Here is a 16,222-nt window from a genome sequence, read left to right as displayed (position 1 = left end):
AGGAAAACCTTGGAATCCCACCGTATGTGTTGACAAGTGTGGCTGGGAAAGGGATGTATGGACCTCACTGCTAAGACTGTTGCCCCATGAACTGGCTTGAGATAAGGAGTGGAAAAGGAATGAATAAATACCAAATGAATCATCATTATAGGGGATTGGATATCTCACAAAGGTACATAAACAGAGGGTACTTACAGTTGTTCTATAACAGTCATCAAACTTGACTCTTCACAGGAAATTGTCTGAAATCAAAAGAATCCATGAGAACCATCGTGGCAGAGAGACAAATCTATGTTATCAATCTGGATTAACAATTGAAGACACAAGGAATAGGTATGCATGACTACTTTATTCATTGACTACACAGTGTTTTTAGTAATTAGAGTCTTCAGTGAATGCCTGACGTCTCTTCATCTGAGGAGAAAGGAGAAACAAAGATGAATGAGCAGATTAAAGCAAGTGTAATAATTAAACATTCAGTCAAAGGACTCAAGGAAAACAAATGGACAAGAAGGCTGTTTGTCAACAGAGGGGATAAGACTAAGGGGCAAAGATTGTTACAATACACAGAAGAAACTTTTTTACAAACATAAGTAGACATGAGTGAAATGATTCACATAAAATAGGATTTGCAGAGAACATTAGAAGCATAAGAAATTTCACAAAGGAAAGGAGACCACTCAGTCCATCAGGCCTGTTTGTTTAGCTCAGCGCTAAGCTGCTCCATCTCCTTGTGAAATGTGCTGGAATGAGAAAGTATTCAGTCCCCTTCATTATTTGCACAATATATGGTATTATAGATTTCATTTTCAAAGGAAAAAGTGCCAATTTCTGTCCATCAGTCTACACTCAATAACCCAAAATGACAACATCAGAACATATTTTTCATAACAATTTGTAAATTGTTAAAAATCTAAAACTAGAATCTCTCATATATTCCGAGAAGTGCTTTGACAGTTTGCTATGTCACTCCACATCATGGTCAGGTTCACTCTGCTTGCTTTAGTTAGGCCCCTCATAACTTTGCAAGATGCTGAGAAATTAGTTCACTCTTATCTATTCAGTCGGCTCGATTTCTGTAACGCACTCCTCTCAGGACCACCTAAATAAGAAATCAATCAATTATAACAAGTGCAGAAATGCAGCTGCCAGAATCTTAACTAGGAAAAGAAAATCTGAGCACATCTCTCCAGTTTTGGTGTCACTACACTGGTTACCTGTGTCATTTAGAATTGACTTTAAAATACTGCTGATGGTTTACAAAACCTTCAATAATCTGCTCCATCCTATATTTCAGAATGTCTTACACCTTATACTCCAAATCGTAACCTTAGATCTTCAAATGAGTGTCTGTTTATAATTCCAAGAGCTAAACTTAAAAGTGGTGAGGCGGCCTTCTCCTGTTATGCATCTAAAATCTGGAAAAGCTTACCGATAGAAATTCACCAGGCTAATACGGTGGAGCATTTAAAAAAACTGCTAAAACTCATTATTTTAACATAGCTTTCTCATAGCTTCATTTTAGTGTAACTCTGATATTCTGTATATACAATTTTTTTTTCTGTTCATATCTCCACAGTCTGTACTAATCCCTACTTTCTCTGCCGTTCTTTTTCCAGTTTTTTGTGATCTTCACCTCCACCACCCGATCAAAGCACCATGATGTCCCTACATTGATGGATTAAAAGTCACCTTCCACATGAAGCCTGAAAACCATGAGGACTGATTGAAATCATTTATATTAAGTAGAATGCCTAGAGGGAGCTTTGTGGTCTCGTGGCCTCGGAACCCCTGCAGATTTTGTTTTTTTTTTCTCCAGCCCTAAGGACTTTTTAGTTTTTGGTTTTTTTCTGTCCTCCCTGGAGATCATACCTTACTTTTATTTTATGTCAATTAGTATTGCCTAATTTTATTTTTATATTTTGTCTTTTTTCTTTTTCTTCATCCTGTAAAACACTTTGAGCTATATCATTTGTATGAAAATGTGCCATAGAAATAAATGTTGTTGTTGTTGTTTAGTGATCCTTGAGTTGTGCCGAGAACTTTACTGGAATCCATCTGTGACAAACTGACTACATTGGAAATCATTTAGAAAGACACACATGTGTCCCTGTGTATAGAAGGTCCCATAATTCACACTGCATGGCAGGACAACCACCAAAAAATGAATTTCAAGGATCTCACTATAGACCTCCACAAACAAGTTATGAGCATGAATTAGGCCAAAGATATCAAACCATTTCTAAAGCTATGAGTGATCAAAGTGACCTCATGAAATGTGAAAAGGAAGAAGTTTGGAACCGCCAGGATTCTTCCTAAAGCTGGCCGTCTGGCCACATGGAGTTACCAGGCAAGAAGGAAATTAGACAGAAAGGCAACAAAAAACCTAATTGCTGTCTGCTAAGATATGAGAATCTGTCAGAAGGACGACCGTCTTGGCAGCACTTCATCAATCAGGCATTTATGGTAGAGAGGCTTGACAGAAGTAGAAGGAATACAACAGTTTAAAGGACCGTTAGAGCTTTATGAAAAATATCCTCTTGTATGATGAGTGAAAAACTGAATTCTTTGATCCTGTCTAATACCATCCCTAAAGTGAAACATGGTAGTAGTAACATCATGCTATGGGGATGCTTCTCAGAAACAGGGACAGGGAGACAGGTTAGAATTGAGGTAAAGATTAATGCAGCCAAATACAGGGAGGTCCTTGAAGAAAACCTGCTCCAGAATGCATGCCACCTCAGACTGGGTATATGGTTCACCTTTCAGCATTACAATGACTGAAGTGTACAGCCAAAACAAAGCTGGAATGGCTTCAGGACAAGTCTCTGAATGTCCTTGAAATTGAGCCATCAAAAGCAAAGACTTACTGTAAATCCCGCAGAACATAGAAGATAGAAGTTTACTGATGCTTTCCATCCATTCTAACGAAGCTTAAGTGGATCTACTAGGATCAATGGGATAAACTGCCAAAATCCAGGTGTTGCCAGATTGTAGAGACTTACCAATGAAACCGACCAAAGGCGCTTTTACAATTTTTGAATACATTTTCAAACCTTTCTGAAAACATGTTTGTGATTTGTCATTATGGGCTATAGAGTGTAGACTGACAGGCAAAGGGGTAAATTTATCCAATTAAATCTACAAAATACATTTTGAAGAAAGTGAAGAAGTCCGAATACCTTCTTAAGATAATGTAAGACCCTCAATTCTCATCAGAAAACAGTTGAAGTGTGAACCAATGACTACCAGAGACAAAGTAAAGGTATTTGTGAAACATGAATCAACAAACTAAAAAGAACTAAAGTTGATGTTAACCCTGTGAATGACTTGGGCTCAGAATTTTATATAAATATGGTGTCACACACATAAGCCTTGGGGACAGCTTTGATGCTCTGGTGGTGGTAATTCCTCATCGATCTGCTGTTTGGTGCTGTTTACTTGCATCTCTTTTCTTCCTCAATCTATAGAAAAAATGATTGACAACCCAACCACCTCTGACATCACTTCTGGTGTCTGTCCACCTGGACCTGCCTCTTCTTGCCTGGCCTGTACTTAATCGTAAATGTCGCCATATTAGATCAGTCACTCTTGACACTCGTGTCTTTGAAGGCATTTTTTCCCCTTCTTAATGTGTTTATACTTCAAATTAGTTTTTTTAATTATATGTGGTTTGTCTGCAGTTGCCCCAACTCTTTATGCTTGCTGGCTTTTTCATTACAACAGTTAAGTCCGTGTCAGACTCGGGGTAACATGTAATGATCCACTTTACACTGTTAAGCCCAAATAACTCAAGAGATAGTATTCAACTGTCATCTAGTGGATGAAATAACATCATGGTGCAAAAAAAATTTTTCTATACGTTCTACCACTTCATGGTAACTCTATTGTAATTCTTCAATATTCATGACTGGAGCAGAGCCTTCAACCAAAAACACAATGGCAAATGAAAAGCCCTACAGCATATTTTAGAACAAATTGAAACTGAACCATTGCTTGAATCGTGCAGTAGTGATGATGATGTGAACTGATCATCAAACATTGACATGGATAGTGAAACTAACACCTGTCTGGTAGATCCTGGACTGCCTTGTTTCGATGGTGTTCATTCTTATAACTGCAGACAATCCTGCTGACTTTCTTGTTGTCCATTTATGAGTAACCCTACTCTAAAGATGCTTGTAGATCATGATTATCAGGACTTTTTATGATTTGTCAATGACAGTTTGGTGGACAAAATAGTTGCTGAAATGAACCGGTATACTCAGCAGTGTCGGAAAAGTCACAATAAACAATTTGCTTGTCGCAGTCGCAGACAGCCTGTCTCTGCAGATGACATGTGAGTGTTTTTCAGTCTCCTGATACAGCAGGGCATAGTGGGAAATCCAGTCCAGAGATGGTGCTGGTCCATTAACTAATTGATATCCATCTTTGATGAAGTTAAGAGTGAATATCGTTTATCACTCATTACGAAATACCTACATTTCACAAATCATGATGACTATGATGAAATTAATCATCCAGAAGAAAAAAACAGTACATACTATGGGATGTGTATGAGGTGATCATCAAAAATATGCAGCAGTGGTATGTTCCCGATTGAGACTTAAGTGTTGACAAAGCCCCTATGAGTCATGATGGAAGGCTGTCTAGGAAACAGAACACCACATTAGAATAATCTGGACGAGAACAGGCCATTCAGCCCAATAAAGCTCACCAGTTCTATCCATTGAATTCTTCCAAAATAATATCATGTCCAGTTTTGAAGGTCCTTAAAGAACTACTGTCTACCACACTGCTGCACACTGCTTATTCCATGTATCTGTGGTTCGCCATATGAAGAAAAACTTCTTAATGTTTGTGCAAAATTTACCCTTAACAAATTTCCAACTTGTGCACCCATGTTTTTGATGAACCTATTCAAAAGTCACAGTCTCAATCCACTTGACGAATTCCCTTCATAATTTAAAAAATTAAATCATGTCCCCTCTTCATCTCCTTGTGCTTCAACTGAAAAGGCTCAGCTCTTTTAATCTTTCCTTATCAATTGTAGCCATGGAATCATCCTAGTTGCTCATCTCTGGACTTTTTCCAGCGCTGCTATGCTATCACTTGATCAACTTCCTTTTGCTGTTTATACCACTGCTTAATCCAACAAATAGTAATTTTTTCTTTGCTTCCACTTCACATTCGCTTAAATTCTGTTAACAGTTGGGCATTCACATGTTTCTGTTACACATGATAACATTTTTTTGTTGTTGAAAATAAAACTCAAACTTTTTTGCCCATTGTTGTCACACTAGGGAGGTTAACCAAAGTTAAGTGGGACACAGACAGAGCAAACACAATGACAGACTCATATGGTACTCTCACACTCAGTGCCTTACCCTGAATGGTCAAAACATAGCTCTCCAACTTTTGCTGTAAGAGAAGTCAAGCATTAAAATGATATACTCTGAAAAAAAATGTCCAACATTCTGATAAGGAATAAAATAAACACAAATAAATCAAAGAAATATCTCACTTAAACATTTACATTTCAGGTGGACTCAAAAAAGGAGACCCTGGGAATTCACCAACCATAAATACTACTACTACTACTACTACTAATAATAATAATAAGAAGAAGAACAATTCTTTACATTTATATAGTGCAAGATAAAGAATTTAGTCAATCCAGGGCATGATCCAACCTGCGAACGTTGTAACCAAGTCCCAGCCTCGCTGGGTTACATGTTCTGGGCCTGCACTAAATTAACATCATTCTGGACCAAAATTTTTTATTTCCTTTCAGACAGGCTTGGAGTCACAATCCCTCCTAACCCATTAACAGCTGTGTTTGGGGTTCTTCCAGATGGGGCTTAAAGTGGAGAAAGACAAACAAATTGTGATTGCATTCACTACACTTTTGGCACGCAGACTGATTCTGCTAAACTGGAAGAACCCAAACTCTCCTCGTTAAGTCAGTGGGAAACCGATGTTTTATACTATCATGTATTGTACTAAAATTGTTTTGTTTTGTGCATACGCACATTTCTAGTGTTGTCCACATGCCTTCTTTAAGTGTGAATTCTACTGTTATACATGAGGCCCCCAGACATTATAGTGTACTGAAATGAAGTGACCATGTAGAGAAAGTGTTGTCATTTCTATATGGTGTGACCGAAATGTATGCAAATACTCTATCATGATAGCCTCCGGTGTGCACTTTAATCACGTCTAATTTGTTTGATTTGCAATTTTAAACTGTGGATCAGAGGGGGAAATCAAAGAAAAATGTGTCTTTGTCCCAAACATTATGCAGAGTATGCATAAACAAGCAGACCAAACCATATTGAATAATAAGGTAAAGTTCATATTTTATAATGTATGAAAATCTTACTTAGTCTGCAGACTTTCACATTCGGAGCTCCCTGAAAGAGAAAAACATGTGACTGATCTGAAAGGTAAAACATTGGACTTCAGTTTTCTATATCAATGATAACTTCACACGACAATCGCAGAACATTGAAAATGAAATAAATTATAAATAAAGAATCCCTGATGGGCGCTCACATGACTGAGAGATGTTTACATCTGTAAGACAGCGGCTACTCCATGGTAGGTGTCAGTGCATTTTAAAAGCCTGTGGTGATCAATTAGCTGCCATTTTTTCTTACATTTTGTAGACCTCACTGACAGAATGGATGTTCCTACCTGCTCCATAAAGACAACAATTTCCCCTTTCCAAAAGAAAAAACAATGAAATTCCTTGAGAAGCTAACATATTGAAAATTAAATGATATGTAGACCTCTTAAATATCATCAACAACAAGTCAATACATTTCCTTTCTACAGTGGATTCAGAAAGAAATCAGACCCATACACTTTTTTCACATTTTGCTATTTTGAAGCCTTGTGCTAAAATCATCTAAATTAATTTTTTATTCATCAAGCAACACCTAATACCCCAACAGAATGACTAATATTAAAATCATTTTTGCCAGTCTTAGCACCCTGATCAGAGCCTCCATCGACTCAGTGAAGATCACAGTATTGTCAGTAATGTCAAGATCAGTGAATCTTTTTTCACTAACAGATGCCCCACAGCCGCTGGACCCCACGACCTTGCCCACCACCCAGTCTATGTAAGCATTGAACAGAGCAGGAACAGAACACTCCGCTGATGAACCCCAGAATCAACTGGGAAAAACACAGAGGTTCTGCCTCCATTTTTGCACAGGGTGCACAGTACCAGTATATAGGCCGGCCATGATATCCCAGCAACCTTGAGGGGATCCTGTGAACCCTCAGGATGTCCCACTATTATTAATATTATTACTATTACATAATAAAAACATACTTGTTATTTGAGTCTGTAACACCCAGTGTAAAGTTTTGCTACCTTTAAAAGATATTTCTGAATGGATATAAGCAGACACACAAACGCTGGTGATTCATGTCTTCTTGGTATCTTGTTGTCTTTTGAATTTTTTGTTATTCAGTTTTATTCTTGAATAAAATCACACTTGTTTAGTTATACTTTTGCGAAAGTGTTTATTTTATATTCCAGTAGCCACTTGAATGAGATCGAATCAGTCTCTGCCTCTCTCTCGCATGCACACACACATCCATGAATGAAATGTCACTATTTGAAAACACTATGCCATTTGAACATGAGTTGTCACATGTTTTGTTTTTTCGATCTTGCCCGTACTCCACGTTATGGTGTATGGTACAGAGAATGCAGACAGACTTCTTTTTGTGCGTGTACACTGTCAGCATGGCACTGCCTGATCTAAACACTAGTGTGAAGAATTGCTTGCGTACTAAACTGACTGCAGGTGGTAGTTCCTGTCCCATTTTATTTATGGTGCCAAGCAGAACTGTGTTGCGGTGCAGCATTCAATTAGCCAGCGAAAGTGATGTGCAGAAGTTGTCTATTGTTACCATTCTGCCTTTGTCCAGAAACAGCTCCATAAACTTTATGATCACATTCTCGGAAAGTCTTTCTGCCATGGGACAACTGGAATCTTTTTCTAAATAAGGAGAGGCATTGCACGTGTACTTTGTCTCCAAATCTGATGCAATCCAAAATGTACACCAAATTTGTCAGGCTTGGTTGTGATATATTGCAACAAAAAAGAACAACAGACCTTGGTTGGAAAAATTTACTCATAAATAGTAATATGTTGCCCTGGGTTGTAACTCAATTCACAGTTCTCTACAAAATGTTTCCAGATGCAGATGTTGTTTTTCACACGTTCTACACGGGTGTCTTTGTTGTCAAGGTGCAAATGCTGCATGATAGTGTGACAGCGGTCACAAGGCCTTGCATCTTTGATTGTCGGTACAGCAAATAGCTCTGAGCAGGCATCAGCCACAGCACCAACTGTGGTCATCGCTGCTCTTGTGAAAAGAATGGAGATAAACGCCATCAATTCAGAGAGAGAGAGAGGCAAGTTCTTTGTACCACATGAACGTCACTGACAGAATAAACCTGAATAAAAAAAAAAATGCTAACTTTTAAAAGTAGCTAAAATTTACACCTTGTGTTACAGACTCAAATCAAATGTATGTTTTTATTACATTATAGTAATAACTAGACGACGCATGCCATAGCACGCGGCGGTGGAAGAATAGGAATGGAAAACAGTTAGAAAGGATTTCAGAAATCAAGAAGAAAGAAATACTTCTTGAAAGATGCAGTTGTGAACTGGTGTTTTGCTGGAGATGACAGATAATGAGTCGAAAGATTTAACCCTAGAAAAAGCCACATACAACAATAGTTTTGTTGCATGTGTCTTGGACTTCCTGGAAATATGGACGGTAATTTGATCATTTTGCCTACACGTACGTTGTTATTTTCAGCGTTTGCTTGCAGTGTGTCTGATAGTCCTTTGTATTGTTCCATGCACAGATCTTGTTGATGTAATCTGAGATAGTTGAGACCCTCTGTTTCAACATATGCATCTACGACTTACTGTTGGAATAGTTTTGCCGCTGGAGTGCAAAATATTAAATGTATTCCTCATTGATAATCTGTACGCTTAAAATTGGCATTGAGTAAGCCTGATTCGGATGGCGGTTCTTTTATCTGGAACATGTTATAAATCTTTGTGCCAGCCAATGTCTCCGTAAGGGAATAAAAATGGGCAAACCATAGTATTGCAATTCATATTGAGCGTGGAAATCGGTTTACAGGAGTTACCTCTGGGATAGATGCAAATATCCGTTTGAGCAGGGGGTTCGCCATCTTCTCCGACGAAAATCTCTGCAACATCAGTGTGACATGTCAGTCCTTGAAAACCATTCGTACAGATGCTGTTGGATTGGACTGAGCAATTTCTTTCATGTGTTTGTATGAATTAGCAAAGTGGTTGATGGTTCTGAGCATGAAATCTAACTGGAGAAGTACATTTTCGCTGCATGCAGTTTGCTTTATTTTGTAAGTGTACTTCAGTAGCTTGTGCTGTGTCTAAAACATACAACTGTCCATATCCTGGAGAGGTAGAAGTGTTAGCATATAGTGGAGAAATTTGGTGATAAATTTGCCCGTGTATTTTAAAACAGTATGGCCAGGAGGTTGAGTTATCTGTGCACCCATGGAAGTAAACACTAGAGAAGAGTTGTATTCTCTAATGTGTTCACGATAATTTTTACCTTCTGATGTTTGCTGTGTAAGAAGCTGTTGTAAAGACACAGGTGGCTCCCGCAAAGGTGGTAAAGCTACTTTACTGTTGTGGCAGCACCTCGAGTACTTGTTGGATGTATTACGTTCAGCAGGCCAGTATAGTGCATGACAGTGTTTGCACTGCTGGTCTGGAGTCCCAATGTTGTACTCTTGGATGGAAAGACAGGAATGAGGTGAAGAAGTACCTGTGGTAATTGGAAGAGAATTGTGTGTATATCTGCTGAGACTGCATTGATAGACTGCGTGTTGGCTGTGTGTGGGAAGGATCAGTTTTGAAGAGGAGCCGCAGGCAGCGTGAGGAAGGGTTTGGAAGAGGATGAATAGGAATCGAGAAATGGCGTGTTGGCTGCGTGTGGATGGGACCAGTTTTGAAGTGGAGCCGCAGGCAGTGTTTGGAAGAGGACGAATAGGAATCGAGAATTGCCGTGTCGACAGCGTGTGGGCGGGACGGGTTTTGAAGTAGATAAAGGACGACCCAGAAAAGAAATATATATAAGAGAGGTTTTGAAGAAGAGCTGCAGGCAGCGTGGAGAAGGGTTTGGAAGAGGACGAATAGAAATCGAGAAATGCCGTGTCGGCTGTGTGTGGCCGGGACCGGTTTTGAAGTGGAAGCAGGACGAACCAGAAGAGAAATATATATGAGATAATAGCAGCTCACTACTCAAAATGAGGAACACCCAGACTCAAACCTGCAACCTTTTTGTAATAATGCAGCAATTCTTACCTCTGCAACATCCAAGGAGACATGTCAGCTTTCTGCCGATGGACATTTTAGCTTGGGCTTTTAACTCATTGACAGCAAAATGTAAATTTAATCTTTTCTTTTTCTTTTCTTACATTCTTGAATAAAAGCACACTTGTGCTTTGTATTGCTATATCCTAACTACAGGGTCACGGGGGTCTGCTGGATCCAATCCCAGCTAACACAGGGCGCAAGGCAGGCAAAAAATCCTGGGCAGGGCACCAGCCCACCAAAGTGTTTTGTTATACCTTTTGTGAAAGTGTTTATTTGATATTTGGACTAAAATCTTTACACATTATACACCTCACGTCAATATTACTATAACATGGAAAAAGTTTCAGTTTTAGTTATGTGTTCAACATTTCTTGCCTTGAATTTCCAGTCATCCAACATTTACACAGATCATTATAGAAACAGAAAACACGTGAAAGATATGTATTCAAAATAACAATATATTTTATACCCTATACAACTCAAGGCACCTCAGTACCAGATAAACAGACTTGAGCTGGGAGAACTTCAGTGGGTGGGATGGGATAGCATGCTGCTTGCTGCTTGCGTTGATTGACACTTTTACAAAACAAAGATGCTGATGAAGAGGTGCGAAGGAATTTACAACCCGGCATTACAACTTTTTTCATAGGCTTTAGGGATTTTATTGTTAAAAAAATTAAAGGAACATTTTGAAAACACATCAGATCTCAATGGGAAAATAAAAATCCTGATGGCTATTTTTTTTTGCTATGGACTGATATGGTGATGTGTTAGGAATGAAAAGATGCCACATCGTTTGATGGAATTGAAAATTATCAACCTACAGAGGGCTGATTTCAAAGACACCCCGAAAGTCAAAGTGAAAAGATGATGTGACAGGTGAATCCATTTTGCTGAAATTTCATTGAAACTCCAAATCATACTCAGTAGTAGAATGGCCCCCACATACTTGTATGCATGCCTGACAATGTCAGGTGGTAATGCTCCTAATGAGATGATAGATTGTCTCCTGGGGGATTTCCTCCCAGATCTGGACCAGGGCATCACTGGGCTCATGGACAGTCTGAGGCACCAGATGAACCAAAACATAATGTCCATGAGGTGTTCTATTGGCGAGCATGGGAGTTAGTCAATGGTTTCAATTCCTTCATCCTCCAGGAACTACCTGCATACTCTCACCACATGAGGCCGGGCATTGTCGTGTTCCAGGAGGAACCAAGGACCCACTGCATCAGCATAGGGTCTGACAATGGGTCCAAGGATTTCATAACGATACCTTACGGCAGTCAAGGTGCCATTGTCTAGCTTATACAGGTCTGTGCGTCCCTCCATGGATATGCCTCCCCAGACCATCACTGACCCACCACCAGACCTGGTCATGCTGAACGATGTTACAGGAAGCATAACATTCTCCACGAATTCTCCAGACCTTTTCACATCTGTCACATATGCAGAAGGTGAACCTGCTCTCATTTGTGGAAAGCACAGGGTAATATTGGTGGACCTGCAAATTCTGGTATTCTATAGCAAATGCCAATCGAGATCCACAGTGCCAGGCAGTGAGCACAGGGCTCACAAGAGGACATCGGGTCCTCAGGGCAACCTCATTAAGTCTGTTTCTGATTGTTTGGTCAGAGACACCAGTGGCCTACTGGAGGTCATTTTGTAGGGCTCTGGCAGTGCTCATCCTGTTCTTCCTTGCCCAAAGGAGCAGATAATATTGCTATTGATTGGTTAACGACTTTCTACAACCCTTTCCAGCTCTCCTAGAGTAACTGCCTGAACAGAACCAGCCCAATTTTCGTCATCTCCACCTTGTTCTACTCCAGAAGAATTATTGATCAGTATTGAAGACTCAGCTAGTATCTCTACGATTTATTAAAAAATTTGAAGTTCCTTCATTTCAAAGATCCCAGGGTACATTTGGGAAAGGATCTCTCATTGAATATTTCAGTAAAGAAGTGGAAGGCAGCCATGCACAGAATACAATTGAGCTCCATATGTGCAATGCATTAAATTGTTCAACTTAAAATCTTTTATCAAGTGTATTTATCTCATTTAGAATTGTCCAAAATGTTCCCAGGGCAAGATTTAACCTGTAAACGATACCATATTGCTCCATCTTGCTTCTTGGTCTGGACCACATGATTTGGGTGTGCACCAAATTAACAAAATTTTGAGCAAAAATCTTTGAATGCCATTCAGACAGCCTTGGTGTCACAGTCCTTCATTACCCATTAAGAGGTGTGTGTGGTGGGCTCACAGATGGGCTTACAGTGAAGAGGGACAAACAAATGGTAATTGCCTTTACTACATTATTAGCACTTAGTCTTATCTTGTTCAACTGTAACAATCCCACCTCACCACTCTTAAGTCAATGGGTGACTGATGTTCTATACTATTTGAAATTGGAAAAATTCTCATTTAAACGATCCGTTCAGAACTTTTAAAAAATATGCTAGGATCTAATCAACAATATTTTAGAATAGGCTTCCATTTCGGGAGAAAACGTTACCCTCCGTTAGCATAGGTACAGGTTTTCTTCTCTCTTTCTATTACTTTGATTTGTTAAGTTTGATGGAATGTCATCTGTTTATGATTAAAATCAATAAAAAAAAAACTGCAGCTGTTAAATGTACACAAGCAGTGCTCTCCTGCTAACTCCATAGTTGTTTATACAGCATTTAAACTAAAAATTGAAAGAATTTAAAAGCATTTCATTCAGTTACTTGCTATGTCTGAGAAGACTCTGCAATATTCATTTCAAGTTTAGAGTGAATTAGCTCAACTGACTAGAAATATGAAAGGAGTTGTCTAGTAGATTATTTAATAGTAGAATAATACTCACTGCAGCCACAAATGCAACAAGCATAGCGATGGTGGCGAGGAGGCAAACTGCTTTCAAAGCGAACATGGTGATGATCGTCTCAGAGGATGTGGTCTCAGGATCTCTAAACGCTTGGGTGTTTTATGCACTTTTATATGTTTAGACTATGCAAATACATCAATGATGAAATAAAGAAGTGATCTCACTAATTTGCATTGGTGTGTAAGATGGGCACATAATAAAGCTTTTGGCAATTTATCATTAATTCACAAAATCTGACTATTTGGACTATTTACTCAGTCAGTCAGTCATTTCCAAACCTGCAATATCCTAACTATTGTATACAGTGAAGGTGGTCTGCTGGAGCCAATCCCAGCCAGCACAGGGCGCAAGGCAGGAAAAATTCCCTGAGCAGGGCACACACACACCATTTAGGACTGCCAATGCACCTAACCTGCATGTCTTTGGACTGTGAGAGGAAACCACATTACCTGGAGGAAACGCAGATACGGGGAGAACATGCAAACTCCACGCAGGGATGATCCGAGAAGTGAACCCAGGCCTCCTTACTGCCAGGCAGCAGCTCTACCACTGCGCCACCGTGCCACCCTAGGACTATTTAATGTTGCTTTATTAAGCAACATCTTTGTTACAGGATTTTTTCAAAAGAGAATAAATAATGCCCTTTAAAGTGCAGAGGTGGCATTTAGTTCTGAAATGATCAATGCAAAGAACCTAAGAAAAAGTAAAACACAGTAAGTCAATAAGTATAAATAAATCAGTTAGTATGAGCTCTGGGTGTAAACTTTTTCGAAAGTGCAGGTCTCAGAAATAGTGAAAAAACAAAGATAGGAGTACTTTCAGGTCTATCACATTACATGGAGGAAGCCCCTCCAGGTCAGATGGAACCTCATCGTGACCTTCCTCCAGCATCTCCCCCTCATGTCAACCAGTGACGATATAAAGCCTGCCTACCACAACTGCAACTCCCATGCAGCTCAATGGGTGTTCGAACAGGAAGGACACTTGAGCAGAGGTTCTCAAACTCAGTCCTGATCAACCATTGTGGCTGCAGGTTTTTATTGCAGCCAAATTCACAATTAGTGATAATAATTGATTTTTATTTATTTAATTGGTCTTTTTTCTCTTCTCTTATTCTGCCTTTAGAAAAGTACAGCAGTATGAGTTTCACATTTATAAGGCATTTAGAAGTATTTTTACTTTTGCTTTAAATGCTTACCTCTTGTTTTGCTATTTTTTGTGCAGTTTGCACCCATCATTGTATCCTAATAATGATAATAAAAAACAAACAGGGCTGACAGCCAGTTAAACAATACTGAATAATGAAGGACTGCAATAACTTCAGCATCAGAGTCACTAATTACTGGATAATAAATTAAACAACCAGAACACCTGGAAAAGCAGAATGAAAATCAGGCTGCAAATTGTCAAAAGTAAAAAAAAAAACTACCCCTTTGTAAGTGCTTAGTACATTTTAATAAAAAATTACCAGTCTTAGTTTTTTTATTTCTCCATTGACTCCAAAACACAGAAATAACAGCTCATTTATTTGGGCCAGGAGTCCAATTATAAGCAAAAGTTGGTTGGAACAAAAACCTGCAGCCACAGGGGGTCCCCAGGATTGAGTTTGGAAACCAATGTATAATAATCTTTTGCAATACTTACCAGGTACATATACAGTACATAAGAAGCTACAACAGAATGAATTATTAAACATAAGGAAAAGGACTGAATGTAACTCAAGGATTAATGAACTGTAACTTAAAGCTTAAGCATGTAAGGTCTGCTGATATATCTTGGAGACACCACAAATGTAATTATCCAAGGTTAGAAAAAGATAAATGAGTAACAACAACCTCTTTAGAAAGCGAGAATAAACTGATGGGAAAGCCCATGTACCCCTCCTATGAATTAATATTTGTTGATAGAAGGAGGTGATAAACTTCTGCATATTCAGAGTCAGATGACGTGACGTGTTAGATAAAGTGATTTAATTATAAAGTATATTTGTATAAAAAAATTAAATTGCTTAATTGTTTGCTTACTTAATGGACTGAGACATTTCTGCATAACTCAGTGCAAACAAAGAAATATGTTTCATTCTTATCTGGACTCCATAACTGCTTTCTTTGAATATAGGAAAAAGATTTTTCCATGACAATGTTCCAGTGTACTGGGAAAACACATGAACCTGGGATGCAGTCTCCCCCTGTCCATTCATTACAACAGCCTCCTGAATGGGAAAGGTACCAGTAACCAACCCGATTGGGATGCCCATTGACTCACATCCTTACATTAAAAAGGTCTCTCAGCCAGGTAAGGAACCATTCATCCCGGCCGGAATGCCAGCCAACTCATGTTGTCTGTTAGAATGGATTTGGATTCACTAGATGCTGTCATGAAGTTCCATGGTTTTTATTATCAGTGGTGTTCTGATGATACACACCTGTACCTGTTTTTCCCTGCACAGGATCACATGGTATTGGCTAGAATCTCTTCATGTCTCACTAATTTTGCAACCTGGATGAAGAAACACCATCTCCAGTTCAACCTGGCAATGACAGACCTTCTTACTATCTCAGCTCACCCACCTATTCAGCACCCCATCTCCGTTCAGCTTGGCTCATCCTTGCTAACACATGCTGTGTTAGTACGCAGCACTGAGGTGGTGATTGATGACCAACTGTCTGTCAGGTAGCATGTTAGCATTTAGTACCAAACCTCTGTTCAGTTTCTGTAAACATTTGGGATTGTGAACAATGACTAGCTGTCCTTCAGGTACCATGTTGCTATGGTCTCTCTGGTCTTGCAGATTCACTCAATATCTGCAAGATCAGAGCATATCTAACAAAGTATTCAGCACAAGTCCTGGTCCAGGCGTTGGCTTTTTCATATCTGACTACTGAAACTCTCTGCTGGCAGGACAACCGGCATGTGTCACCAAGGTGCTGCAGATGATTCAAAA

At 39.1% G+C, this 16,222-nt stretch overlaps 1 long non-coding RNA gene across 1 annotated transcript; it reads right to left on the bottom strand.

Annotated features, from left to right (window-relative positions):
• Positions 1-330: 330 nt before the first annotated feature.
• Positions 331-13,349, bottom strand: LOC120526356. Its single transcript, XR_005633127.1, has 4 exons — positions 13,258-13,349; positions 6,383-6,413; positions 5,388-5,421; positions 331-414 (listed from the first exon to the last, which is right to left on the bottom strand). It is a non-coding gene; the product is annotated as an uncharacterized LOC120526356 (long non-coding RNA).
• Between the last annotated feature and the right edge of the window lie 2,873 nt (positions 13,350-16,222).

The sequence above is a fragment of the Polypterus senegalus genome, chromosome 3, assembly GCF_016835505.1.
Source record: "Polypterus senegalus isolate Bchr_013 chromosome 3, ASM1683550v1, whole genome shotgun sequence".
NCBI classification, from domain to species: Eukaryota; Metazoa; Chordata; class Cladistia; order Polypteriformes; family Polypteridae; genus Polypterus; species Polypterus senegalus.
Note: the sequence above shows the minus strand (reverse complement) of the source record. Positions and strands in the feature narration are given on the sequence as shown.